This window comes from Prionailurus bengalensis, chromosome E1 (genome assembly GCF_016509475.1).
Source record: "Prionailurus bengalensis isolate Pbe53 chromosome E1, Fcat_Pben_1.1_paternal_pri, whole genome shotgun sequence".
Taxonomy (NCBI): Eukaryota; Metazoa; Chordata; class Mammalia; order Carnivora; family Felidae; genus Prionailurus; species Prionailurus bengalensis.
In genome coordinates this window covers 22,591,190-22,618,548 of record NC_057347.1, presented here as the reverse complement: position 1 = coordinate 22,618,548, position 27,359 = coordinate 22,591,190, and the positions used below count along the sequence as shown (strand labels likewise).

The following is a 27,359-nucleotide window of genomic DNA, read 5'->3' as shown; positions in this document are numbered from 1 at the left end:
GAGTCATAGGACACTCAAAAGTGTTTTTAGAATGAGAGGAGTATAGGCATATATCCAGAGTTACTGTTTGCAGAAATGAATTAATGCCATCCAAATTCAGCCATACGTATCTATCTGGGTGGTAGTGCGCGGGCACTCACGTCAGTCTAGGAGGCTGTAAGGGTGGCCCCATTAAGTAGCAGCTGACATCCATTTCTTCCCTCATCTCCCGTTCTCCCTTTCGGTCTCTTTTGTTTCTCTTTCCCTCTCTCCTCCCTTTCAAAGTGCCCTTCCTTTCGACTTGCCAATCATGCCCCAGTAATCACAGGCCAGGCCCCTGAAACTCCAGGCTAAAAGAGAGGTTGCTGGTTGCTAACACCTGTCTCCCAGCTAAATGAATAGGCCCTTTTGTGGGCAGGATGTTAAAAAAGCTGATTAGTACAATACTGGCTTAAAGGACCTATTAATGATACAGCATATGTAAATCAGAGAGTGATTCAAAGCCATTTTCAAGATTTCTTCCTTATACCATATATTTATTTTTTATATTGAATTATGATGTTGGTTGAAAGTTTGTGTCTAAGCCATGAATCTGTTTATTGCCCAAACAGACTAATTTTTGTCATTTGATTGGGAATCATTTATATTCTAAAGAAGTTTCTACCCTTAAGGGCCTTTGTATTGTTCAGCAAATGTCTAACTGGTGTGTAATACAATTAAAGTTTTGTTCACTGTGCTGCTGACATAATTAGTTTAATTTCTGCTCCTTATATATTTCTCTTGGCAGCTGGGAAATTAAAATACTAGATGTTGCATAAAACTGCTTTTTTGAGGGGGTGATTTTACTGTCAGTTGAATGGACTTAGGCCCCAGGGTACATTTTTTAAGATGTCTTATTCAACTTTCCTGTAATAGTCTTCTTTCTCTCCATAGAATTAATGTATTAAGGCACATAATTGGCTATTTAAGCATTCAGAAGAGACAATGTTTGGCCTTTACCCCATGATTATATTTTTTCCTTACATCTCTTTTGAGGAAATGTGTGTAATTTTTGAAACCGCTAAGTATATTACACTTACACGAGCATGTGGACTTTTGCAAAGACTGGAGAGTGGAGTGGGTTTCTCTGATAAGGTGTATTATTTAATGCCCTCCCCAAATCACCGCTCTGTTCTTTTTAGATCATAGCGTTTGCAGACCTGATGTGAAAGTGGAGAGGCTGAGCTGCCTGGCAAATCCTCCTCACAATTTTTCTATGATACGTTTCACAGAAATGGCTCTAGTCTTCAGGAACAGAAGTTGCTCTCGAGGAGACTTTACATTTAATTACTCTAATCCGCCCTCATTTCCTATAGGATTCTTGCAGAGATTCTCACCAGGCTGCTGATTTCATGGAGTCATGACTTTACACAGGTTTTTAGCTCTGTTAAGGCTTCCAGCCTCTTTTTGTGTTGTTTTGTGTTTTTTTAATGGAAAGTGACCTTGGTCTGGTAATTTCTCCATTGTCCTCTCCTATAAAAAGATAAGCAAAACCTTCTTGCAATCTCAGCAGCCTTTTTCAGCAGCTACCCCTCGTGCTGATTTTGAACTTTTAAAAAATTTTGTTGAGCAAGTGTTACTTGACTTTTTAAAGCTGCCCCTCTCTGGTGCTGGGGGCTAGGCCCCCATCTCCCAGTTTAACATGCTCAGGCCTTCTGGAATCGCGTATTTCATTGTCTCTGGGTTGTGGAGTGGTCAGGGCTCCCTAGGACAACTGTTTGTTTCCCGCAGTCCAGTTCTAAAGGGAGGGGAAGCCCATCCCCATTTGAACTACCAGGAGCCAGTCTGTTCGCTGAAAACATTTTAACTGCCTTGATCCTCTTGAAAGAAATGCTGCCTAGTCATCCTGAAACTTACAGGAAGTTAGGCCAACTGGAGGCTCTGCTGGCCTCTGAGTGGTTAATGCAATTCGTTAGTAATCAGCACCATTGTTTATTTGCAACTGCTGGATTATGTTAAAAGACTTGCAAAAAAAAAAAAAAAAGCTTTTCTTAAGTAAATGGAGCATCCTTCTCTCCCACCCCATCTTCTTCATGCTTTACTCATTTGCTTTGGAAAATCTTTCCAGTCTCAGTCCAGATGACAGGCATACAGACGAACAGCACAAGATTTGATCCTAAAATGTATAGAAGTGTGTTGTCCCTCCAGCATTTTCTGTGAATCTTACCTTTTTTCTTTATGATAATGTTTAAGACATCTGCCTTGGAAATAGCCTCATCCTATTTCTGCTTCCAACCTTTTCCGAGGTCCTGAGTCAGTGGGTCCACAACCAATTAATTATACCTCCTCTTGACCATGGTAAACTATTATTTATTGGTGTGGAAGAAGATTCACCAGAGCATAAGGCTTTAATCGAAAATGCTGGACAAAAGGAGCATTCTAGTTTGGAGAAAGAGAGCAGAGTGTTTTCTAGGGCTTGCTCTAGCAGCAGTAGGTCAGCTGAAGTTCAGTTAGTTGGAGGAATGTTTAGTCAAGGATGGTTCTAGGAAGAGGGGGAATTGGTTTTTTTGTAAAGTAGCAGCCATTGTTTGGGCATTTGGGATTTTTTGGAGGGGTGAAGAGGAAGAGTTAGGGGCTAACATTTTGTACAGTTGGAAGAAGGTGGCAGGAAGAATTGCGGATGCTAGGACCCTCTCAGCCCATAGCAGGAAATTCTTAGTCTTTCAGCTTCTCTCCTGTTTGCCTTGGTTTCTACCTTTTGGGCATGACTGGACTTCAGGTACCATTCTTGGTCATTTTATTTACTGATGGAAGAATTTGCTTAATCATTCTGAGTGCAAGCTGAAGTTTGCCTTAGCCAGTGTTTGCTACGGGACGGGTGGAGCGAGGGGGTGCCTGAATATTCCCAGAAAGCTTGACAAAGGCCACTCCACCTTCCTTACTGCCCTCACCGTATAGTTGGACCCAGCACTCCAGATGAATCTGAATCCTCTACTCCCATGCCCACTGGTCTGATCCAGTTAGGTGTTTCCTAACTCTCTGGGTTGTTGACACAGTTGCGGACCAGCAGCTTGATGAATAGGGACAGTGAGCCAGCCAGTTAATAGGGGACATAAAAATGGTATCATTCTGCCACTTCACCTCCAGATGATCTTCATCAGATTCTTAAACTTTGTGTGATAAAATTTTTGAGGGGTGCCTGGATGGCTCAGTTAAGTGTCTGACTCTTGATTTCGGATCAGGTCATGATCTCATGGGCTGGGTTTGTGAAATCAAGCCTTGTGTTGGGCTCTGTGCTGACAGAGTGGAGCCTGCTTGGGATTCTCTACCCTGCTTGCAGGCACATAGGCGCTCTCTCTTTTTCTCCCCACCCCCTGTCAAAATAAATAAATAAACATTAAACATTTTTTTTTTCATACAGCATATCAACATGTCTCTTGTAGTACCAAAACTAATACTGAAAGTGAAAATACACTGACAATTATATTTAAATTGGTTTTTATTTGAGATATAGGCTGTCCATACCTGCACTGTACCTACTTTTGGAAATGCTCATAAACCGTAGCCTGAAATCCTCCTTGTCTCATCTTTTTAGAAACAACACAAACATAAAAATAAGCCACTGGTTTTATTTGGGAGGGATTGCAGAAAATTCAAGAGTCTCTCTCCCCCTCTCTCCCTACATCCCTCTCTCTCCCCATCCCTGCTTGCACTCTCTCTAAAAACAAACAAAACAATTTTGATGTCATAACGTACATATTTACATGTATTTTAATTTACATTTGATCTTCCCAACCAAACATCATTTTTTTTTTTTTTTAACTTCTGTGCCCAACGTGGGGCCCAAACTCACAACCCTGAAATCAAGAGCCACAGGCTCCACTTACTGAGCCAGCCAGGCACCCTCACCAATGTCATTTTTATAAATGGGGAAAAGTTGGGGCATCTGGCCGTCTCAGTTGGTAGAGCACGTGACTCTTGGTCTCAGGGTCGTGAGTTCGAGCCCCACATTGATGTAGAGATTACTAAAAAAAAATTTTTAAATGGGGAAAAGTTGAAATTTGTTACATATTACAAATATTATAAAAGTGTATTAGGGGCGCCTGGGTGGCTCGGTCTGTTAAGTGCTGGACTTCAGCTCAGGACATGATCTCATGTTTCGTGGGTTCAAGCCCTGCGTCGGGCTCTGTGCTGGCAGCTCAGAGCCTGGAGCCTGCTTCAGAGTCTGTCTCCCTGTCTCTCTGCCCTTCCCCCAATCACACTCCATCTCTCTAAAAAATAAACATTGAAAAAATTTTTTAAAAACATTAAAATATGCTTTCTGTAAGTTTTAATATACGAAATTAAAAATATTCTTTACCTAAGATAATTTATCAGGGGTTACACACAAATTGTAACCTTTTTTATTCCTAAAAACATTGCTATAATATATAAAAATATATGGCTGATCTCAAATTTTAGTGTGCCCCATAATCCCCTGGGCACTTGTAAAAAAAAATTCAGTTTCCTGCTTCTTAGCCTAGACTTATACAATCAGTGTTTGGGACTGAGGCTTGGGTTTCTGACGACCATAATGATGATGGTGGTGGTGGTGGTGGTGATGATGCTGAGAAATTCTGAAATTACGAGGCTGCCTTTATTTTGCAGAGGAGGAATTTAAGGCCCAGAGGAGCTTAAGGCACTTTGAATAGCATTGTTCTAGGTGGTTCTGAGGACATTGATAATCACTGTCTTCCTCAGCTACCTGTTACCTGTAAATGAAACAGCCCTGAGCTCCCATCCCTGCTTGGGGAGAGAAGTTCCATCACCTGGTGATTTGCTAATTCAGAACCACAGTGTTACTACTTGGAGATTAGGTGAGGGATACTTACCTTTAATATGTTTAAGAATAAGTCAGTACAACTTGCATTTGGTGCCTGGATCAGGAGGGATGTTTACCTCTTTTGACTAACCACTAAAAAGGAGTTTTCAACCTCTTGGCCTAACTGTGAGTAACTTTACTCACAGTTAATAAAACCTGCTTAAAAGTGTAAGACAATAAAATATGGGGATGTGCAGTTTTTTTGAGGCACTAAAGTTTGCGGTGCCTTTTTTAGAAGCCTTTTATAAGTAGTCTAGGAACAAGTCTTCCTAGTTTGTGTTGCTGTAATGTCAAAATGAATGTTGATATGGAGCAGGGGGGGATAATCTCTGCAGGCTTTGCATCCTGGTTTAAATTGCCTAGTTGGATAAAATGTCAAATTTGATAGATTATTGGAGCTGTTATTTTGGTGGTTAAACAAAAATGAAACTGTTTGGATGTTCTCAAGGAACACTGCTCCCTGTGTCTGGACTTTGCACTGGAGAAAGTTTCAATTGTTCAGAAGCAATACTAGTTAGAAAATGCAGCTTCTGTGGCTCCTAGCACAGCTGTCTAAATTACCAGCTCTGTTGGGGCCTTTGGACAAGCATTGTTGAACACTTTTGGAAACAATTTACGTTTCTGATTCCAAAACGTCTTGGCTGTTCTCTGAATGGTTGGGAAACCTAGAAGTGGAGAAAGGTATGGCATTGTGTCTAGATTATTCAAGTCAAAACTGTTTTCTTTAAGTGTCTCTCGAGACGAACAAATGTCTCTTGCCATCTTTCTGACTGGGGTGGGGTGGGGTGGGGGTGGGGGGCTGTAAAGAGAGTGTTGACTCCCTGGGCCTTTCTTTCCTAGTTACTGACTATTCAGTAGGATGGCATGTTGTCCGGCAGTGTGCCACCTACAGAGGACTTTGGTTATTATAACCTTGATTAGGAAAGAAGGATGGAGAACATGAGTGTGAGGATACAGATGTTTTTGAAAGTCTGTGCCTGCTGTGTGAAGCCTTGAATTTGCACTTTGAACATTTGATTTGGTGAAGGACATTATAAAACTGTCTCGACAAAACAGCCCCCTTTCCTATTGAAATCATATTTTGCCCATGAGAGTTTGGGAAGCATTAGGCCTGCTCAGCAGGATTTATTTTACTCATTCCGTTGTGTAAAATGATACTTTTTTTCTAAACAGAATTGTATGCGTTGTTTGGTGGGAGTCAGGGGAAGGCTTACTCTTGTCTAAAAGTATGAGAGAATTTGGTGGAAGACTGATGAAAAGACTGACATTTCTTTTGCTGTGTTATACTTGTCTTTGTGCCATATTTTACCTGTATAAAAATTACCAACACTCCCTGTGTACTTGCTGTGTGCAGGGACTTGACTATATGAACTTATTTCATCCTCCCAACAGTTTTACGAAGCATGGGTACTAGTTTCTCTGTTCCACAGATGTGAAAACACTGCACAGAGAAGTTAAGTGATGGGTGCAAGGCCACACAGTGTTTGAACCCTTCTGGCTGTGAAGTCCAAGCTTTCAACCACCAGGCTATAGTGGCCACATGGTCCGTTGACACATCCGTTACCATTACTTTTCAGAGTATGTCTTCAGAAGTAGGTTCTAGTTCATATAGTGGTGGGCTTTGAAATTTCTTATATGTGGGCCTCTTTGTGTGAAATGGTATTTAAAAAGAGTATTAGGTGCCTGGGTGGCTCAGTTTGTTGAGTGTACAACTTGGTTTTGGCTCAGGTCATGATCCCAGGGGGATCAAGCCCCACTTGGGGCTCTATGCTGAGCATGGAGCCTGCTTAAGATTCTCTTTCCCTCTCTCCCACTCTCCCTCTCTCCTTCCCTCTGCCCCTCTCCCCTGCTGGCTCTCTAGCTCTCTCTCTTTTTTTAAAAAAAAAAATTTTTTTTTTAACGTTTATTTATTTTTGAGACAGAGAGAGACAGAGCATGAACGGGGGAGGGTCAGAGAGAGGGAGACACAGAATCTGAAACAGGCTCCAGGTTCTGAGCTGTCAGCACAGAGCCTGACGTGGGGCTTGAACTCATGGACCGCGAGATCATGACCTGAGCCGAAGTCGGCTGCTTAACCGACTGAGCCACCCAGGCGCCCCTCTAGCTCTCTCTCTTAAAAAAAAAAAAAAAAAAAAAAAAAAAAAAAAAAGATGTTAGCAACACTTGTTACTTACTAGTTTTAGTTCTGTTAGCACTGAAGTGTTGTTTCATGGTTTATTCCAAATTCTAACATTATAATTGTATTTTTAAAAATTTATTTATTTTTTTTGAGAGAGAGAGAGAGAGAGAGAGAGAGAGAGAGAGAGAGAGAGAGAAAGTAAGTGGGGCAGGGGCAGAGAGAAAATCCCAAGCAGGCTCTGCATTGTCAGTACAGAGCCCAGTGTGGGGCTCAAACCCACGAACCATGAGATCATGACCTAAGTCAAAATCAAGACTCGGATGCTCAACCAACTGAGCCACCCAGGTGCCCCTGTAATTGTATTTGGTGTATAAACCAGTCACCCTTAAAAGCACATTTGGCTAAACAGCTAAAGCTTTGGCTTAGAGAAGGATTTATTGATGGCTTTTCATTTTTCAATTATTTTTTTTCTGGTGGGGGCAGTGTCTTCCTGTTTGTCACTAGGCCTCAATAAATTGCCCTCTACATAAGACATGTAGATATTCTGACTTCCTGTCGTAAATGATAATGGAATAAATGGTGATAGACCATTTTCAGGAGGAAGTCCTGATCAGTATGGAAAGTAAAACTTTGCTCTCTGGGCTTGAGACACATGTCCTGCTTCCCCTACGTATGAAACCCTTGAGGACTGGCTTGAAGAATCACAGAAGAAGCATCATTTAATTTTTTTCTGCTAACCTCTCCCTCACATTTTTGGAGAATGCTCCTGAGACTTTTGTAAGGAAAGCTATTTGTAGTAAGAACCCTGTCACATGTGAGGTGCCCTACCTGGTAACCACGTCTTTCACAATTTCTTTGTCTCGTTGCTGCAGTGTTCAGATGCTTTTGATTTCCAGCAGGGTACTTTCGGCTGAATGCTGAGCTGAAACTACAGCAGAATTCATTCTGTATGGGTTACTTCTGCCTTTTGGCTCATTGCTTATGGCTCTGGGGGAGCTCAGACGGAAATACAGGGAGGGATGAGGCACAGGTAATGCCTGAAATGTATTTCAGGTGGTTGGGCCAGCAACTGATCCATGCTTAGAGAATCTTTTTTCTTTTTTTTCTGGCATGGTAGGAACTGCAACATAAGAAGAAATGTGCTTTGCTTTACAAACTTTTCGCCTTTCTGGGTTCCCCGTGGTGATTGGACAGTTGAATGAGTAATTGCACTTTTATAGTCACATCATCCCTAATCCTTGGCAACCAGCGATCTGTTCTCTGTCTGTATAATTTTGTCATTTCTGAAATGTTATGGAAATGGATTCACAACAATATGTGACCTTCTGAGATTGGCATTTTTAACTTAGCACGATGCCTTCCATGCAAGTTGTGTGTTGTAGTAGCCCGTTCCTTTTTGTTGAGAAGTAGTGGATGTGCCACAAGTTTTTTTTAGCGATTCACCTATTGGTTGTTTCCAGTTTTCAGAATGTAAATAAAACTGTCACGGACATTTGTTTAGAGGTGTTTTGTGTATACAAGTTTTAATTTCTCTAGATTAAGTGCCTAGGAGTATAATTGCTGAGTCGGATGGTTTATATATGTTTATTATTTTATTTTATTTTTATTTATTTATAATAAAATTTTTATTTTATTTTATATTTATAATTCAAAAATGTCTAATTTATGCTTATGTATAATTTAAAAATGTTTATTTTATTTTATTAATTTTTACTTATTATTTTAATGTTTCACTTACTTTATTTTATTAATTTTTATTTTTTTAATGTTTTATTTATTTTTGCGAGGGTGTGAGTTGGGGAAGGGCAGAGAGAGAGGGGGAGTGAGAATTGCAAGCCTGACAAGGAGGGGGGGGGACTTCAAACTCATGAACCATGAGATCATGACCCGAGCTGAAATCGAGTTGGATACTTGGGGGCACCTGGGTGGCTCAGTCGGTTAAGTGTCTGACTTCAGCTCAGGTCATGATCTCACAGTCCATGAGTTCGAGCCCTGCGTCAGGCTCTGTGCTGACAGCTCAGAGCCTGGAGCCTGCTTTGGATTCTGTGTCTCCCTCTCTCTCTCTGCCCCTCCCCCATTCACGCTCTGCCTCTGTCTCTCAAAAAGTGAATAAGCATTAAAAAAATTTTTTTTTAAGAGTTGGATGCCTAACCAACTGAGCCACCCAGGTGCCCCAAATTTCTGGTTAGTTCTTTAGAAATTTGCCTCAGTGAAAATATCCTTAAATATGCTGAAAATTGATTTTACAGTGGCCCTACCATCTTATTCACATAGCTGTTTTTTTGTCAAGTGACCTTAGGTACCCCACTTCTGGTAATATTACTTAGCTTATGTCACTCATTTAAAAATACTAAAATAGCACGAGAGTGTAATATAAGGCAGGAGGTAAACCCCATCCTTATCAGAAGTAACTACTATGAAATGGTTTTAAACTTTTGAACTATATGTGTTTTGTATCTTTTTTCACTCTATGTGTATGTATATTCTGTGTGTGTGTGTGTTCGTGTTCCCATAGTCCCCATCTGCTGTTGTGTTAATGCTTTTTTTGTTTTCAGTGGAGAATGTATTATGGGCATTTTGGCTGTGATTTTTTTTTTTTTTAAGTGCTTCAGCTTGGGATAGTGTTGTTTTCCTTTTTCTAACCCCTTTTGTTTTCTTATAAAAGGCATGAGAGGTACCTTTGAAAGACCTAAACAAAATGTATTTTATTCTTCGTTACATGAGTTTGGGTTGAAATAAGGTTGTAGCTTTATTTGCAAGGAAATCAGCAGAATTCTTGATGTTGGAATCTACCTATCCACTTTATTATAAGTAATGCAAGTTTGATTTTATGAACCTTGAGGGAAGCAAGAGCTGTGAGCACAATAATCTTTGGAGAACGTACAGTCCTTTGGGTATTAGCCTACTCATCAGGGGCTTAATCAGATGGAGTGTTTTCTTAAGTGCTACTGAAATGCACAGTTCAGTCTTTATTTTGAAATCTCTCCTGTCTACTGTCTCTCTTCCATTATTTTGATTACCTTGATGGGACATTCAAGCTGTGCAGCCTTACTCTTTTATTTCCACAGCCTACACAAGCCAGTTTGAAGATTAACTGTAGGTGAACAGGTAGTTTTATCTACTTGGCCAGAAATCACCCATCCAGATGAGACACATGTCAACAGAGGCCCCATAGACTTGGGCACCTGCGAGAAGGTAACTTAAATCTTGTGGCATTTTAGTGGAAACCAAAGTGAAAAGTCAGAAAGTTTGACTTATGGGAGGCAGGGCATGGGTATGGGAGGTGGCAGGGAGTAGAGAGAGAAAGAGGAGTGTGTGTGGATGTATTTAAAGAGGAGAGTCCAGAGGTAAACAGTGAAGAAGAATTGTGAATTCAGGAAATCCTCAGAGTTGAATTACAGAATCTTTGGTCCGAGAGGGTGGTTACTGGGGAATAGGACGTGAGCCTACTAGTCACTTCATTATGAAGCTATGGGAGTTGTTTACGTGATGGAGTTGGAGGACAAGGGCCTGTCCCTGCCCTTCTTCTGTATTAACAACTCAGGAGAGAAAATGAAGAAATAGCTTTGTAAAGGAAATTACACTATCAGACGGTTCCCACATTTCCATCGCCAGGTTTCTAAATTGAGCTGCCCAGGATAGCAGATTGGTCACATTGCTGACTTCCTTTCCCCCCATCTTGTTATTAGGGCCTCCCACTGTGTCCTGTCAGCTTAGGATTCTTCCTTTTCCCGCAGGCTTGCTACTTTTTCAATTCCCTGACATTTAGGGATCTAGTATTTCACTGTGACTGAGGTAGGCAGTTGCTGTACCCTCGATATTGGATACCCTTCTGAACTATTACACCGCAGTGGATAATCAAATGCCCACAATTACATTATAGACCAGATTCTGGTCACTGTACCATCAGGGACAGACTCACATCACGTGCCCTCACACAGCTGGTTGGGGGGGGGGGGTGTTGTTTTGCAGCAAAGTGCTGTGAAGCAGGTTCCCACACCTGAACATGAAAGTGGCTCGTTAAAGATTAAAAGGACTGCCTGGTCCTTCTGGCCCCAAGATGGAATGATCCCCGGCATGGCGACAGCCTCTGTCTCCCAGGAGAGGCCATTTTATACAGGAGGTTTGTGCTTCCAAATGTTACAGTAAGCCTGCATTGGCTGATGCTGTGGTGATAAGTTGGCATTTGGGTACTCTCAAGACATATGAGCTATATAGCATCCCATGGTTTGAATTTCTGGGCAAAACTGCCTCATCAGGAAGTCAAAAGCCTCTACTTTCAACCTGTGCCTTTTGGGAGGTTTTATCCTTTGTTTTATTTGACTATTCTGTTGAGTCAAGTGAACTTTAATCTTTACAGCCATAAAAATTCCATTAAGCCCCTTGTACTGCATCCCAGGTGTGAAAGTGTCTCAGTATAACGACTGTGGGTGACAGCTAAAATCCTTAAGAGTAGTTAGGGTAATAATTGTCTCTGGAGGCTTGAAGAAAATAATGGTCCAGTTGACAAAATAAATACAGTTCAGTTGTTGTATACTTGGTGATTCTTGTGGGTAAGAGGACTAATGTCTGTGGCATACTCAGGGAGACCGTGGCTCATTTTGGTGGTCTTTGAAACACAACTTTTCATTTTATTGTAAACAGTGCTCGGGGAACATAGCTATATGACTGGTATCTCAAAATATTTGAGTCCCACCTGCATCAGAATCATGTGGGAGCAGGAGATGATTATTGAAAATTCTGATTCTGGGGCCTCTCCACTTGGGCTAATCCAGAATGTCTGAGGGACTCGGATGAGAAAGAATTATTTTCAGTAGGCACCCCTGTGGATTCTTAAGTACCCCTAGAGTGGATTCTTGAGTATCCTAAAATTTACTCATTTTTCACATTTAATTTCTGTGATTTATTAGACGATAGTTGATGCTCATCTGTCTTTTTTGAAGGGGAGGTACTCTAGTTTTTTAAAAAAGGTTAGAAGATCCTAGAACTCCAAAGATGAGAATTTGGCAATGTCCCTAACACTCAACAAGCTGAGGCAGCCACTGGTTTCTGGAGACTTGGATTTATCAATTCAATCTCTTCTCCATAAGAGAAAGGATATGGACATTAATAAGATTAATTTTGTTGAAAAGAATAAATGTGCAGTATCCTGTAGGATGTTGAGGGGAAAGTAGGTAAAAGGGAGATGATTAGAGGAAAAAGTGAGAAAGGGAAAAGATTAGTTAATAAATGGTAAAACGTTTAACCCAGTTTTAAATTACCGATACTTGGGGTGCCTGGGTGGCTCAGTTGGTTAAGCATCCGACTTCAGCTCAGGTCATGATCTCACAGTCTGTGAGTTCGAGCCCCGCGTCGGACTCTGTACTGACAGCTCAGAGCCTGGAGCCTGCTTCTGATTCTGTGTCTCCTTCTCTCTCTCTACCCCTCCCCCGCTCATGCTCTGTCTCTCTCTCTGTCAAAAATCAACATTAAAAAAATTAAAAAAAATAAATAAATTACCAATACTTGAATACGTGTTCCTTGTTAAAACAAAAAAATTAAAATTCTCGCGAAACTAAAAATACCTCCTGGATCTCCCATTGCAGTTCCCTCCCTGATGTGTGTATCCTCCCATATCTTTTTGTATGTATTTGGTAATTCTCTATGGATTTGGAAGATGACAGAATCCAGAGATGTGAATTTTTTTTTCTCTTTTGACACCTGGCTTACTTAACGTTTGTAACGTTAAGATCTCTTGCAGAAAAAAAAAGGGGGGGCCTATAAATAGCATTCCATATTCCTGTTCAAGAAAAACAGTGAGTGTGATATCACACACACACACACACACACACACACACACACACACTTAATCTCTCCTGTGACCACCCATAAAATGTACCTTTAGGTGAGGAATAACTTGTCTGAGTTTTAACATAATGCATTGAGAGAACTTAATAAGCACAAAGCCACAATTATTATTCTTATTTCTCGTTTTCATATAACCTTCTAGTTTTCATATAACCTCATAAAACTTCAAGTGCCTGAAGCCATTTGTTCAGATTTAGCATCTTTTGAAAGCCCTAAATCAGTGTAATCCTCAGCCTTTCCAGTCTAAAAGAAGGAACTGGGATGGGTATGTATGGTTATATTTTGGGGAAACTGATTGGAACTGTACAGAATCCCAAACCGGGAAATGATAATCTGCCATATTTCTCTTCACCTGCTAATGGTGTTTATTTTAGCAGAATTAGGAGATTCTCATGCTTCTGGCCCCCGTGTTGCTGTTTATATAATTTATATTTACTTCCTGGGTATAGTACCATCTGAATTTTCTCTTCCTTTTTTACAGTTACTAATATAGAATGAGCCAGAAGCCTCTAACAATAATGTTTTTTCCAAAAGAGGTTTCATATTTGTCCATTACTGTACGAACCTTGAGAGTTGCTCCATACCAGAATGTTGTTTATCATCAACTACAGAAATATTTCTTAAAATGTGGTCCATGAGATAATGGTTGTCAGCTGCTGTAAAACGCTTTTATCATTTGAAAAGAACTAATTAACACATACTGTAGGAAAACTTCTTTTAAACAGCCATTTTCTGAAAAAGAAAATGCTGAAAGGGAGGAAATAAAAGAGAGAACATTTTATAAAACCTTATAAAGCCCAGTGTGGCTATCCTACTGGAATAATGTAATTAAGGGGAATTAAGCAAGTTGGATAAATAACTTTTTTTTTCTTTAACTAGACCCTTGAAAAGGAATAGAATTAAGTAGCATAGTTATTAAACCCAAAATCTGACGGTCTGCACATACATTTTAATTAACCTAATAACATTTACTGAATGACAGGCTGGGCTGGTAGTTATATCCAGAGTTCATAGCATGTGGGATCTGCCTTGAAGGATGGACAAGGCTTGGAATGGGAGCCTTGAATGCCCATGCTAAGGAAAAGCTGGTAGCCGTGGGAAATTTTGAGCAGGCAACAGAAGGATCTGATACGAAATCTCGTTTCTTTCTTATCAAATGAGAAAACACAGAAAGCAAGGGCTTAATCTTTTGTTTTCTTGGTATAGCACCAAAGCCCGTTCTAGCTGGTCAGGGCAAATTGAATAATAATTAATAGCTGTTGATGAACCAGTCATTCTAGAATTGATTATTTAATAAGCTGGCCAATAAATGAGAATCGACCTAGATTTAGGGATTTTTAAATGTAAGTGGTAATACAGTTTTCACACACTCCTGTATTCCTTAAGCATCTGGTAGGTGTGATGGTGGATAATGTAGCTTAAGCTGTGTGTGGCAGCTAATTAAACAAAAAAGCCTTCAGTTATTTCTGTCTTAATTTGAGATTTTGAATTGCCTAAGGAAATAGAAAGGTCAGAGAAGGCCTAGTAGGGAAAAAGAAGAGTGAGCCTGGTCATAGCTGACAAATTCACTCTGATGATTTGACCAGCTAAGGATGACTGGGCAAGTTCCAGAGTCCTCTGACCCAGATGTTCTAATTTGTAAATGCAAAGTGACTTCTTTATCAGCCACTCTGGAGAAATCTTCACGGTTGTGAACCTGCTACCTTCTGTAATCTTGCTGCCCTGAGCCCCGGGCTGTTCTCAAATGAAACTTTGGAAAGTGACCACTGGAGCCTTCCAGGTAAGGGCTCCAGAGGCAGCCGAGCGACCAGCAGGAGGGCCATGAGGAAGCTGCCCCCGGTAATCAGCACTGGATTTAAAAAAAAAAAATCAATGGGGCGCCTCTTCTTTTTCCGAGGTTGCACTTGATTGTGGTTGGCTCAGGCTGGGTTGTTTGGGAAAGAGGAGTTTTGCCTAGCATGAGTCAGCACTGCCCTGGGTAAACCGCCTGCTCTGTTGCAATCTCGCTTACCAAAGATACGTCCCCAGGCGGCACCATTCACTCGGCCTGAAAGCTGCTGCTGTTGGCTCCTGAGATGAGCTCATCTGAAATGGCTCCAAGGACCTCAGCGGCAGGAACTGGAGGCAGCCTGCTCTCTGCTGTGGTAATGTTTTGAAACAGGCAAAACCAGGTAACCCCAGACTGTTTTCTCTTAGTTTCATTTTCATCAGCTAGACTGAGCTGCAGGACGAACTGGGCCAGTCCTTTGTCTCAGAAGTTCGTTAATGCCTTAACAATTTGGATGTCTTAAAGTCAGTCCTTCAGTCCTTTGGAGGGGGTCTGAAGGGGAAAAGTTTCACTTCATTTGGGATCTGGATGTGGTTTTAGACCTAATTAGACCATTTATTACAGAAACCTTAGAGAAGCCAAACACATCAGGCTTACAGCTTTATCCATCTTTTGCTCTTATAGTTTCTGTCCTATGTTTTTTGAGAAGCAGTTTGGTCAAACTGAACCGTTATTAAAGGAAGAGAGAGAAGCAAAGGTATTTTATTATCTACCTAATCATTGGGAATATCGAATTATAGGGAACACTGTCTTATCAGTGAGTTTCCATATTTCTGAGGTACTATGAAGCACCTCTCTTCATCCCTAATTCTGATCAGACTACTATTCTCTCTCCCTCCTGCTCTTCACTTCTAACCTTGTTTAAAAAAAATTTTTTTTTAATGTTTATCTGTTTTTGAGACAGAGACAGAGTGCAAATGGGGGAGGGGCAGAGAGAGGAAGACAGAATCTGAAACAAGGCTCCAGGCTCTGAGCTGTCAGCACAGAGCCCGATGCGGGGCTGGAACCCATGAACCGTGAGATCATGACCTGAGCCGAAGTTGGACGCTTAACTGACTGAGCCACCCAGGCGCCCCTCTCATCTAACCTTTTTAAGTCTTAAGTCTCAATGCTAGGCAGTTGCCCCTCTCAAAGTTTGCTTCTGCTCCTTCCAGTTCCCCCCAAGTGGCGCATGTTCTTTTACCTCAGGCCTTTAAGGCCTTTACATAAGCCAGCCGTCTCTAAAACACCCTGCCCCAACTTAACCTAGCTACTGGCTTTAGCCCGGAAGTCACTTCTTCCACAAAGTCAGAATTTACTCTGACCATAGGGTATATCAAGAATCACCGTCTGTTTTCTTAGACTTCTATCCATATTACTTGGCACATGGCTTTTCAGGGTAGAATGAGGAAGAACGTATAGTGTACTTCCTCAGCTCTGATCCTCTTACCAAACCGTTTGTTATTTCGGCTTCTACCCACATTACCTTGCTCGTGTTTTCCTGAAGAACCCAAGTAAACTCCAGATTACCAAACCCAGTGTTGTGGTTTTAGCCTCCACCTTACTTAATCTCTGCTTGGCATGTGGCAGTGTTGAACCATTCCTTCCCTGCCACCCCCAACCCTCTTCATTTGGCTTTGAGGCTACCTTGTCTCTTCTGAGTTTCCACAGTGTTCTTCTATTATTTCTTTGTATTCTCTTTTGACTATCCCATAAATGTTGAGATACTCCAAGGCTTTGCCTTGGGTGTCTTTCCACTCTTCCCCGTAGCTTTACTCCAAGGATCTCAAATATACCCATAAATTCAGCTATCCTCAGTATGTCTTACCAACCAGCTGTCTGTCCCACGCTTCAGATCCTTATTTCCAACTTGATAGACTTTGTCCAACTTGACAAACCTACCAGAGTGTTCAAAAGGCATCTTAAATTGTTACATACATTATCTCCACTACCCAGTATCAGTTATCTGCTTGTATTGCTGTAGGTTTGAACTCTGTTAATGATGTCTACCAAATCTTCCTATTCATACTTTTTAATGCCTCACATCATCTAAATATGCTAAATCCATGGTTGCTTAAACCCTTTTGATTGTATTATTGGAGTACTGTTTCATGTGTGGTTTTCCTTCATTTCCACTGTATTGCATTACTGTACCAGAGGTCAGAAAGTAGCCATTTTGTTTAACCAGTCCAATGGCTTAAAATGTGTGTAAATAGTTTTAGGCAGGGCCTGCACTCTTCAATGATTACAGGTAACTGGGATGCCTGGGTGACTGAGTCATTTAAGCGTCCGACTTCAGCTCAGGTCATGATCTCACAGTTCATGAGTTTGAGCCCCACGTCAGGCTCTGTGCTGACAGCTCAGAACCTGGAGCCTGCTTCAGATTCTCTGTCTCTCCTCCCCCTTCCCTGCTCACGCTCAGTCTCTTTCAAGAATAAATAAACATTTAAAAAAAAAAAAGATTACAGGTAACCCTTCTCCCAGATGTTAAATACTAAAGATATCACATTTTACCTACTTTGCCTCCAGGAATTTGAGTTTATAACTTGTGGTTGAGACCCTTATCATATCTTTTTTTTAAGACTTTATTTATTTATTTATTTATTTATTTATTTATTTATTTATTTATTGTTTTAAAAAGTAATCTCTACCCCCAATGTGGGGCTCAAACTCACAACCCCAAAATCAAGAGTCTCTACGACTGAGCCAGCCAGGTGCCACCACCACCCCTGCCCCCTTATCAAATCTTGACTGGGGTTTGCCACTCTACCATGGGTCTTTCTCTGCTCCTGTCTCCTTCACATTGTTGCCAAAGTTATCATCCTAAAAGCCCAAATCAAATCTTTTCATTCTCAGGTTTTCAGAGTGCCATTGGTTCCCTGTTACCAACTTATTTTGATAGGTGAAATCCTTCACAATTTGACCCTATCCTACCTGTTTTTGTTACCTGTCTCATCTCCTTCCTGTCCGCAGTCATTTCTCTCCAGCCCAACCCCTTCCCAACTTCTCTCATTTTCTGAATCCCTGGTTATTGCACTTTCTTCTAGGACTCTGTGTCTTTTTCTGGTGGCCTCTCCCTCAGACTAGCAAAGTACTCATCCCCCAGGAGACTTACTTCATATGTGAAACCTTCCCTGCCTTCTTCAAGTAGAGTTATTCCTCCTTATTTGGACTTCCACGGTTTATTATTTGGTTTCTTCCAGTAGACTGTTGAATTCCTTGACTGAGCCTGTTCCCTGGCCTAGATCCTGACACCATCAGACAGTGTTTGAAGTGGGTTCCCAGGGTCCAACCACTAGTCCAAACATTTTTATCAGTCTTGGCAGTATTAGAAAATTCATAAGCTTTCTTATTAGGTGGAAGCTTTTTAGTTCCTATTAGATGAACTTGAGCCCATGGTGCCTATTCCATATATTTCACCTGAAACCATCAGGTAACCATTCAAAGTTGATTTGAATATTTCTTGGGCTTGCTGAAACTTAGTTCTACAATATCACCTACCATTTTTATATAGTACTTTACAAAATTATTTCCCTTGTATCATTTTATTTGATACCTACAATACTCCGTTTTGGGTAGGCTTTATTTATCCCTATTTTACTGGTGATTATAAAGCTACATTTGACATTGAAGCCTACATTCATGTGATACTTCAGAGAGAAAATGTGTTTTTACATTGCTTTAAGCAACGGGTTTGTCTCTTTGTAGTTAAATATACCCTGTTGGGTTTTACAAAAAAAAAAAAAAAAAAAAAAAAAAAAGGTGCCTTTGCTCAATAGGCAAGTGCTAAAGATCTTGCCTTTTACAAGACTGCTTTGCCATCAAGGTGGAAGGAGGTACCCTGAGCCCGCCTGACCTACAGAAAGGCCTTGACTGTGGTTAGAGACCTTGACTGAAATTAATGGCGTGCCCACTCCAACCTCAAGCTTTTCTGTTGTGCTTCCTATATCTAGAATTCGTTAAAATCTATTTCAATAATGGAGTGTCAAACCAGGTTGATGAGTGAAGGGAGTCGGCACAAGATGGAGTAAGCTCAACTTTAAGAGCCCAGAAGTTTTCGTAATAATGTCAGCATATGATTGCATTTGTAGGGTAATAACTTCTGTGGTGCTAACATGCCATATTTGGGACTGTGTGGAATTTGAACCAATACGATGAACCATAGAGCAAGGAAATCTCTGTTAGATGCTGGCATGTGACCTCCAATTTTTGTCCCCCTGCCTGCACTGCCCCAATGTTTGAGAGGATAAAAATGATTACAAAGTTTAAAAACAAGTCCTATCATTGTAAGTTTAAGAAAAAAAAGGAATGATTTTAGCCTACTGAAGGAAAAGCTAAGGGATGGCATGATTACCATTTTAAAGTAGAAGAATAGTTTTTGCCAGGGGGGTTTTGATTAATTGTTCTTTGGTACTTCAAAGATCTAAGAGGAAATGGGCTTAAATTGAAGGAGGAGTCATTGTAATGAATATGAGGAAGATTTTCTTGATCATCCAAGTTGGGAAACATTTGAATGATTGCTAAAAGTGTTGAATTTCTGACGATTTCAGTTTTTTATTACCGTGTAGCAAATCATCTTAAAATTTGAGTGGCTTCAAATGGCAACCATTTTATTGCTTATGAATCTGTGAGTTATATTCAGGGAAGAAGGGCATATTGCTTTGCTCCATGTGATTTGACTTGACTGGGGGATCCAACATGGGTTCACTCACATACGTGGGCCTCTCTGCTAGCTGTTAGCTGAGACATCTTGGTTCTCCTCCATGAGTTCTGACACTCTCTTGGTCTCTCATCATTCATTAATCAAAATCAGGCTCCTTTTACATGGTGGTTGGTTTCCAAGGTGGCCATAATGGAAGCTGCAGGGCCTCTTAAGGCCTAAGCCTGGGCATGTTAATCAGTATCTCCTGGAGGGTGTTGGCACGTATGAGACAGTCTATGTCCTTTCTCTCAGATAACCTTAAAATGAGGGTGGGGGTTGAGAAAGGGAACAAGACTGATCCAGATAGGTACAACATAAGGCAGAATGGTGGGTGCCTTAAGATAGGCCTGCTGGTCTCCTCTTGCTTCCAGGACCTGATTGAACCCTCCGCCTGGTATGCTCTGCCCTCCAGTCTGCCTAAGCTAAATTATGTCTCATTCATTCAGCACATCATTTAAGGAATGTTTTTTGAAACCTCGCATATTTTTTCTCATAGTTTCTAGCACCTTTTTCCTTCATAACATTTTTTGTTTACAGTTTTTACAATTTGTAATATTTGTGTGATTATTTGACTGATATACAGTAGACAAAAATATGTCTGCTTTGCTCTCCAGTAGCTAACATAGTACCTGCCTCATAAAAGGCACTCAGCAAGTATTGTTGAATGAATAAGTGGTTGATTGAATGCATGCCTGAATGAAGTGATACTTGAATTCAGTTTTAAAGGGTAATTAGAATTGTGGACAGGTGGAGCAAATGACTGGGAAATTCATGGTTCTGAAGTGGAGGTGTAGGTTAAATTGCTCATGTAATTCTAGAAGATGAGAGGAACTGGTTTGGGTGGAGATGAAGGGTTTGGTTTTGAGGGTATTTGCTGTGCTAAATTTGAGGTATGGATATCTAGGAAGCATTTAGAAGTCAGGTGCTGACACTGAAGGGTGGAACTGATTCCAGATATTTAGATTTGGGAGTTATCTGACTAAAGTCTGTGGAATCCATTCATTCAACACAGACTCCCCAAGCTCCGACTGTGTGTCAGAAAAACTGTGTTACAGGGCAGGTGAGCTCGAGTCTCGCTGAAGAGGAGCCAGCTTGGTGAAGAGAGCTATGGACAATGTTCCAGGTCGAAAAGGAACCACAAGTGGGCAGACCTGGGCGGGGGGGGCAATAAATCGTCCTTTTCTTTTTGAGGACCTGAAAGGAGGATCACCAGGGGATTAGGGTGAGGTGAATGGGGGAACAGGGCAGCAATGGGGGGCGAGGTAAAGCAGAGAGAAAGGCAGGCCCCATATCACACAGGCCTTTGTGGGCTCTATGGGGAGTCTAAGCTTTACCAAAATAAGCATGGTGGTAGGAAAGTCACTGAAGGTTTTAAAGCAGGAGAGTAACAAGCAGTATGTTTTTTTGTTTTTTGTTTTTGTTTTTTTAATGAAAGGTGATCCTGAGTACTGTGTGGAGAAAAGAGAGTGGCAAAGAGGGGACCAGTCAGGAGGTGTTTGCCCTAGTTCTTGAGAAAGATAATGGTACGTAGGACAGGGTATGGCAATGTATAGAGTGAGAACGGGATATTTGCAGGATAGATTTGAAAAGACCCAGTAGAATTCACTAGAGAAGGAAAAGAAGAATGGTAAGTACAGAGTCCTAGGGGACACTTAGGGGGCAAAAAGGAGGAGCCAGGAAGGACTGGGAGAAAGATTGGTCTTTGAAGTCAAAGGGGAGTCTAGCTACTGCACTTTCAGTGGAAACCAAAGGGGAAGAAGGAGCCAGAAGGAAGAACACGGGTAGGTCATTGGTATATGGCGCTGCAGGGAGGTCAGGAAGGTGGAGGATTTAGGGAAAAGTCATTCGTCCAGCCATCAGATCTTTGGTGACCTTGGAGAAAGGGCTTTGGGTAAGATAGTGGAGCTAACAAATGAGTGTGTGACCTGGAGGTGAAGCAGAGCACCACTCTTTTTTGGAGAAGTAGGGAGTTCGAGAGAAAGGGAGACTAAGCGGAGAGCCCACTTGTGCAAACTTGCACAGAGAAGCATGTGTGTGGAAACAGATTTATAAAAACTTTAATGGACCAGTGTTTACCGAGCATCTACTATATGCCAGTTGCTGTGCTAGGAACTATACTGAGTCTGTTCTATTTATCTTTGTTTTTAAACAGTTTGCCTAATAGTGTAGTGACCTCCAAAATGAATTTCTAGATTCTAAGGTATATAAGAACTTCCTTTGGGGTATGGGAAGGAGACATCAGAACTAAGTTTTTTGTTGTGTGTTTTAATTTTTTTTAATGTTTGTTTTTGAGAGCGACAGAGCGTGAGTGGGGAAGGAGCAAAGAGAGAGAGACACACACAGAATCCAAAGCAGGCTCCAGGCTCTAAGCTGTCAGCACACAGCCGGACGCCAGGCTCGAACTGAAGAACCGCGAGATCATGACCTGAGCCAAAGTCAGACACTTAACTGACTGAGCCACCCAGGCGCCCCAGAACTAAGTTTTTAAAAATATTTTTATTTTACTCTTTGAAATTTCTTCTTAGTATTAGGTTTTAGAAAGAACACAGTAGGGGCACCTATATTACATATAGATATATTGGAGATGTGCTAATTTTTTTTAACTGATGGTCAGAAATGGTGCTCTCCTGGTCTACTAAATAAAGGGGAGTTGTTGAGATGGAAAGAAAAGAAGAGGCAGAAAGGGGGGTGGGGAATCAGCATACCAGGTAGTTTGTACGTTGTTTTAAACCTGTCCAAAACCCTGTGATGCTGTTTCCGCCATTTACAGACAAACTGAGGACCAGAGACTAACTTGCCCGACGTCACACAGCTACTTAAGCGGTAGAACTGGAATTTGAAGCCAGGTCTGTTTTGCTTGAAAGCCTTCTTACCTGACATCTTTTCCCCCTCCCCTCGTCTGCTTGATGGCTCTTTCATATTTTTCCATTTAATTCTCACATCTTAAAATACACATTTTGGGTGTCCGTGGGTGGCTCAGGCGGTCGACTATCTGACTTCAGCTCAGGTCACGATCTCATGTTTTGTGGGCTTGAGCTCCCATCGGGCTTTGCGCTGACAGCTCAGAGCCTGCCTTGGATTCTGTGTCTCCCTCTCTCTGCCCCAACCCCCTTGTGCTCTGTCTCAAAAGTAAATAAACATTAAAAAAAACTAAAAATGAAATCCACATTTTGCAGTTGAAGAGTCTGAGGCAAAGGTAAACGGTTAGCACGTGGTCCCATATCTAGGGTAGGGCACCAGCAGTGCGGCGCGCCTGATCACCGTGCTCTTCCTAAGGTACCACCACTGCCTCAAAGTAAATAGAACCCTGTTGAATTGTTTCGGTAAAGTAGGTGAGGCAGTTGCTGGTTATTCGACCAAGCCGTGGAAGAGGGGAGAGGGATTGGTTGGGCTTACACAAAGTAGAAAACAGTAATAGTTCCCACTTTTTGAGCATTTTGTGTTGTTAAGGGCTCGCATTAATTACCTCATTTAGGGATTCCATTTTACAGAAGTGGACGCGAAGATTGGGAAAGTTTAGCACCTTGACTGAGGTCACATAGGAAGACTGTGAGTTCTGTCTAACTCCAGGCCCCATGTCCCAAAACCCTGCCGAACACTGCTCTTTGGAAAGTTCCTGTGGAGACATCAACTAACGATGAATAAAAGATTTCTGAGGCCAGTGGTGGTTTGGTCCCAGTTGTATGAATTTGTGGGGTACCCAGTAAATAAAGTCTTCTGACGTTTCTGTAATACTTGGTAGCTCAGGTGTGGAGAGGTTGGGGAGTTAGAAGGGAAGAAAACCATAGAATAAGAGTTCAGTAAATCAAGAGAGTTCAATAAATCCTGCCTCAGGGTGTAGGACTGGTGGATTGCAATGGATTGTGGTGTCGAAGAAAGTTGTGTTTGAAATTCATTTTTATAATAAATGTGGTTCTGTTTGATGCAAGGTATGTTGGGATATGGAGGCAAGAATGCAAAGATGATAAGATGGGATCTTTGACCTCTAGAAGGTCAGAGAGAGAGAAAGTGTTTGACTGTGGTGCATGATTGAAGGGTATGGAGCGGTAGAAGGGGAAGAAGTATGGGGAAGTATTCTACAGACTGGCTTGTTGCAGATCGAGGGTGGCACTAGGTAGGGCCGGCCCGGCGGGTGCCATCTGTTTCCTCAGGAAGACCCCTCAGGGTTTCGGTCACTACGTCTTAGGTCTGGTTCAAGGCACAACATTTGTCTTGTTTTGTACCTGGAAATGATCAGTCTTTTGGGGACAGCACTGTATTCAGACTTCAGTGTCTGTGATCAGAAAGGAATGACAACTTATTATTTTAGAGTGACTGAGGCCTTTCCTATTGACAGGAATCTGGATTTTGCTAGGGTATTGCTTTTCTATATCAAGAGATCTGAGAAATGAAATTTAATAATACCACGCTTGCTTGATGAGCATGGAATAATAGAATAGTTTGTGAGGGAAGTTAGAAAAAAAACAAGCTAGGATTATTGATTGCCTGGGGCGCTTAGGTGGCTCAGTTGGTTAACCATCTGTCTGACTCTTGATTTTAGCTCAGGTCTTAATCTCAAGGTTTGTGGGGCCTGTTTGGGATTCTCTCTCTCCCCTCTCTCCTGTCCACCACCCCCATCAAAGTTGGTAAATAAACTAAAAAAAAAAAAAAAAAAAAAAAGAAAAAAGATTGTTGATTGCCTACTATACGCTCAGTTTGGTACTGAGTGCTTTTGCATAGAGTAGGACATTTAATTCTCCCAGTGGGCCAATTATCCTCAGTTTATAAATAAAGAAACCAAAGCTCTGTCTCAGCGGGTAAGAGGATAAACTGAGATTGGAACCCAGTCCCTCCAGTTCTAAGAGCCCATACCCCTAACTGCTGCTGTACGCAGTTCCCATTTAAGCTTCATAAACAGACCTTGTCCCACAGGAGAGAAGATGGTGTGCCACCTAGTTGAAGTATTTCTCTACCTTGGGTTATTCTGGACTCAAAATGGCCCCCTCTGTTTTTTTCTAGGTTTTTCTAAGTTTGTTGACCACATTTTGATGTGCTTGTGTTCTTTTTATTTTTAAGTAATCTCAACCCCCAATGTGGGGCTTGAACTCATAACCCCAAGGTCTAGAGCCATGTGCTGTACCGACTGAGCCAGCCAGGCACCCCAAAGTGGTCACATTCTTTATTTAAATATGTGAATACCATCACCCAAGCCCTTTTGTCTTCCTGTCTTCTTGCTTTTAGTTTGGGAGACATTGTATCTCTTTGGAGGTACTAATCTGTACACATTGATTTTGCATTAATTTTATTATCTTAATTTTATGGGTCATGAGATTCCTCCAGGCTCCTAACTTGTCACCCTCCCTCCTTCCCCTTCCTTCTCCACTGGATTTAAACTCAAATTCTGAGTCTGACTTTGGAATACTTGTCTGGCTCCAGTCCAGCCATCCAATTTAGCTGTGGCTCTGTGGATTGCTAACTGTTATTATTACCATCCCTCCCTTCATGCCCACTTATAGCTCAAATCAAATCCAGTTTCTCACTGTACCTCTATGTCCTTGATTTCATACTTGGGTGTCCTTGCTTTTCTGTTGTGCTTTTGGCTTAGAATGTCATTCTTCCTGTGAAGCCTCTTTGTCTGATCCCTCCCTGGGAGTAATCACTCCTTCCTCTGGGTCTCATAGTAGAGAATTCTCTTTTATGGCACAGTACACTTTCTGCTACATATTTCAATAGTTTGTGTACATGCCTTTATCTCTCCTACTAGACCATAACCTCACTGAATAGATTTATCCGGATGACCTTTGTATCTCCTCTAGTGTCTAATTCAGTTCCCTGCACGTAGTAGGCATTCGATATCTGTTGGATGAATAGGTAAATGGAGAAGCAGAACTAAATTTTTTTTTAAATATTTGCTTAGAGAGAGAGACAGACAGAGCCATGAGTGGGGCAGGGGCAGAGAGGGAGGGAGACACAGGATCCAAAGCACAGAGCCTGACGCCGGTTTGAACCCACAAACCGGAGATCATGGCCTGAGCTGAAGTTGGACATTTAACCAACTGAGCCACTTAGGCGCCCCTCCTGAAGCAGAAATTAAGATTTAAGTTTCTGCTCATTGATTTGGATTCTGCCCCCTGCCCCGCCTTTTTTTTTTCCTTTCTCATTTCTTTTTCTTTTCTGTTAAACTTGCTGTGTTTTCCTTTGTACTGACTCACCGAACTTGTCTTTACCACTCCTTTTTCTTACTCAGATTTTGCCTCATTTTTTCCCCATTAACAATCACTGTGTGGGAGTGCCACAAGCTGCTGGTCAGATTGTCTCCATCCTTTTGTGGCTTTATTCTGTACAGGAATCATATGACCAGCATGAGAACCGAGTGGTGACTACATTAAGATTTTAATAAAAAGACCATGTGTAAAGAGAACAGTCCTTAAGGTTTGTTATTTAGCTTGCAAATGGGAAACTTTCCGATCCACATTTCAAGGGAAGGGAAAAGAATCCTTGGGTACTTGAGAGGTAGATCAAGGCATGTATTCACACTGTGGATTTGTGGGGTGTTGGAGGTGTCTTTTTTGACCAAAGAAATAACGCCGAAAGCCACAGAAGCTTCCTCTCTTAGTGTTGAATCCTGGAATCTACAGCTGGAAGAAACATTAGGGATTTGTGTCATTCAGCCTTCCTATTTTCCAGATGAGAAAACAGACCCTAGGAGGCTAACTGATGGGTCCATAAAAACTGGGATATTTGTTGGCCCAGCATTTATTCCCAACACTGAATTGGCTTGTGGGGGACACCACTAACTCTTTGAAAGCGGTGAAAATTTCACTTCACGTGGAGGCTTCAGGTCTGTAAAACCAGAAGGCTTTTGCTGCCAAGTAGACCCAGATTGGTAGCAGGTTGGGTTGGGGGCAGTGTTCACCAGAAGGGCCCTTTTAAGGGTTGTGATCACTCGGGTGGTTCCCTTCTGGGCATCTGCTCGGTGGGGATTCTGGGCCGACAGAAACCTGTTTCTTCTATATTTGAAAAGAGACCCACGTTTAATAATAAAAACATTTCCAATCTTCCTTGCTCTTTTCCCAGCCTTCATATTTCACGTTTTGTTTCAGGCGTGACTTTCTTATCTCAGCGCGTGTTTGTGTTCAGTTTTTATTATTTAGGTCAGGCGTCAGTAGGAAGCGTAGGAGAGACCGAAAGTGGCTCAGGAGCTCATGATTGTTTTTTTGGTGCTCTTCAGGTGAATCTTTTTTAACCCAACTCGTAGAACAAATGTTGTCAGTGGACTGCTGTTCAGTGAACCATTTGTTGGCAGATATGAAAGGTTACCTGTTTTGTGGCTAGGCAGCAGCAGTGTAAATAGATCAGACTGCCCAGAACAGGAAGTCAAGTGCAAACAGGATGTGCTTGTCTTTACTGTAACTTTGTGTATCTGTGTTTTGAAACTTGGTGTGGTTAAAAAGTCAAGACTTCTAGTATTTGAGCTTGACCAAAGATGTCTCTGTTTCTGGTTTGAAAAGGTGGTAAGGCAACTAACTAGTCCTTTACTGCCCTTGCCTGTATACAGGTACACATCTTTCTTCTAGGGATTAAGCCATTCTTCCTGGTGCATGATGGTTTTTCCTCCCTTACACCGTATTGCATCCATATGTTTCATAAAATGAAACCACTGAATTGCCTGCTGATGTGTTACTTTTGGTAGATGAGGGATCCAAGCTGTGCTTGGCTATTTATTTCTTAATAACAGTAGAAAATCTTAGCCTATAATTCCCCAGCCTTTTAAATTACAGGTTCCTTTTGTTGGATTCCAGGATTTCTAGCACACCTTTTGAGTGCTTCCTAAGTGTGGTAGTTTACAAATTACCCCCAGGCCTTTTTAGTCTTTGAATTGAAAATTTCCTTGTATGTTGGAGGCTGGATCTAAAGCTAACTGCTGAACTGTTTTACCCCTGTAGGCATGTTTCTGGAGAAGAGATTAAATAAGCAGTTTGCTTGTTGGGGAGGTCACTCAGCTGGTAAACAATCTTAGGAACCTCTATTTGATAAACCCCTTCTCATTCCTCATTGCTTCCCACTGCTGAAATCTGCTTTATTA

At 41.5% G+C, this 27,359-nt stretch overlaps 1 protein-coding gene across 4 annotated transcripts in view; it reads left to right on the top strand.

Annotated features, from left to right (window-relative positions):
* Positions 1–27,359, top strand: part of RFFL (ring finger and FYVE like domain containing E3 ubiquitin protein ligase) — a 65,597-nt gene that overhangs the window by 5,171 nt on the left and 33,067 nt on the right. The window contains exon 1 of one of the 4 annotated variants that reach the window (XM_043583707.1): positions 9,641–10,133. The exons of 2 other annotated variants lie outside the window; for them this stretch is intronic. The gene's annotated coding sequence lies outside the window, so the exon portion shown is untranslated. Of the gene's footprint in view, positions 1–9,640; positions 10,134–14,675; positions 14,957–27,359 lie in introns of those variants that run through there. One more of the 4 variants, XM_043583706.1, reaches the window with a different exon arrangement.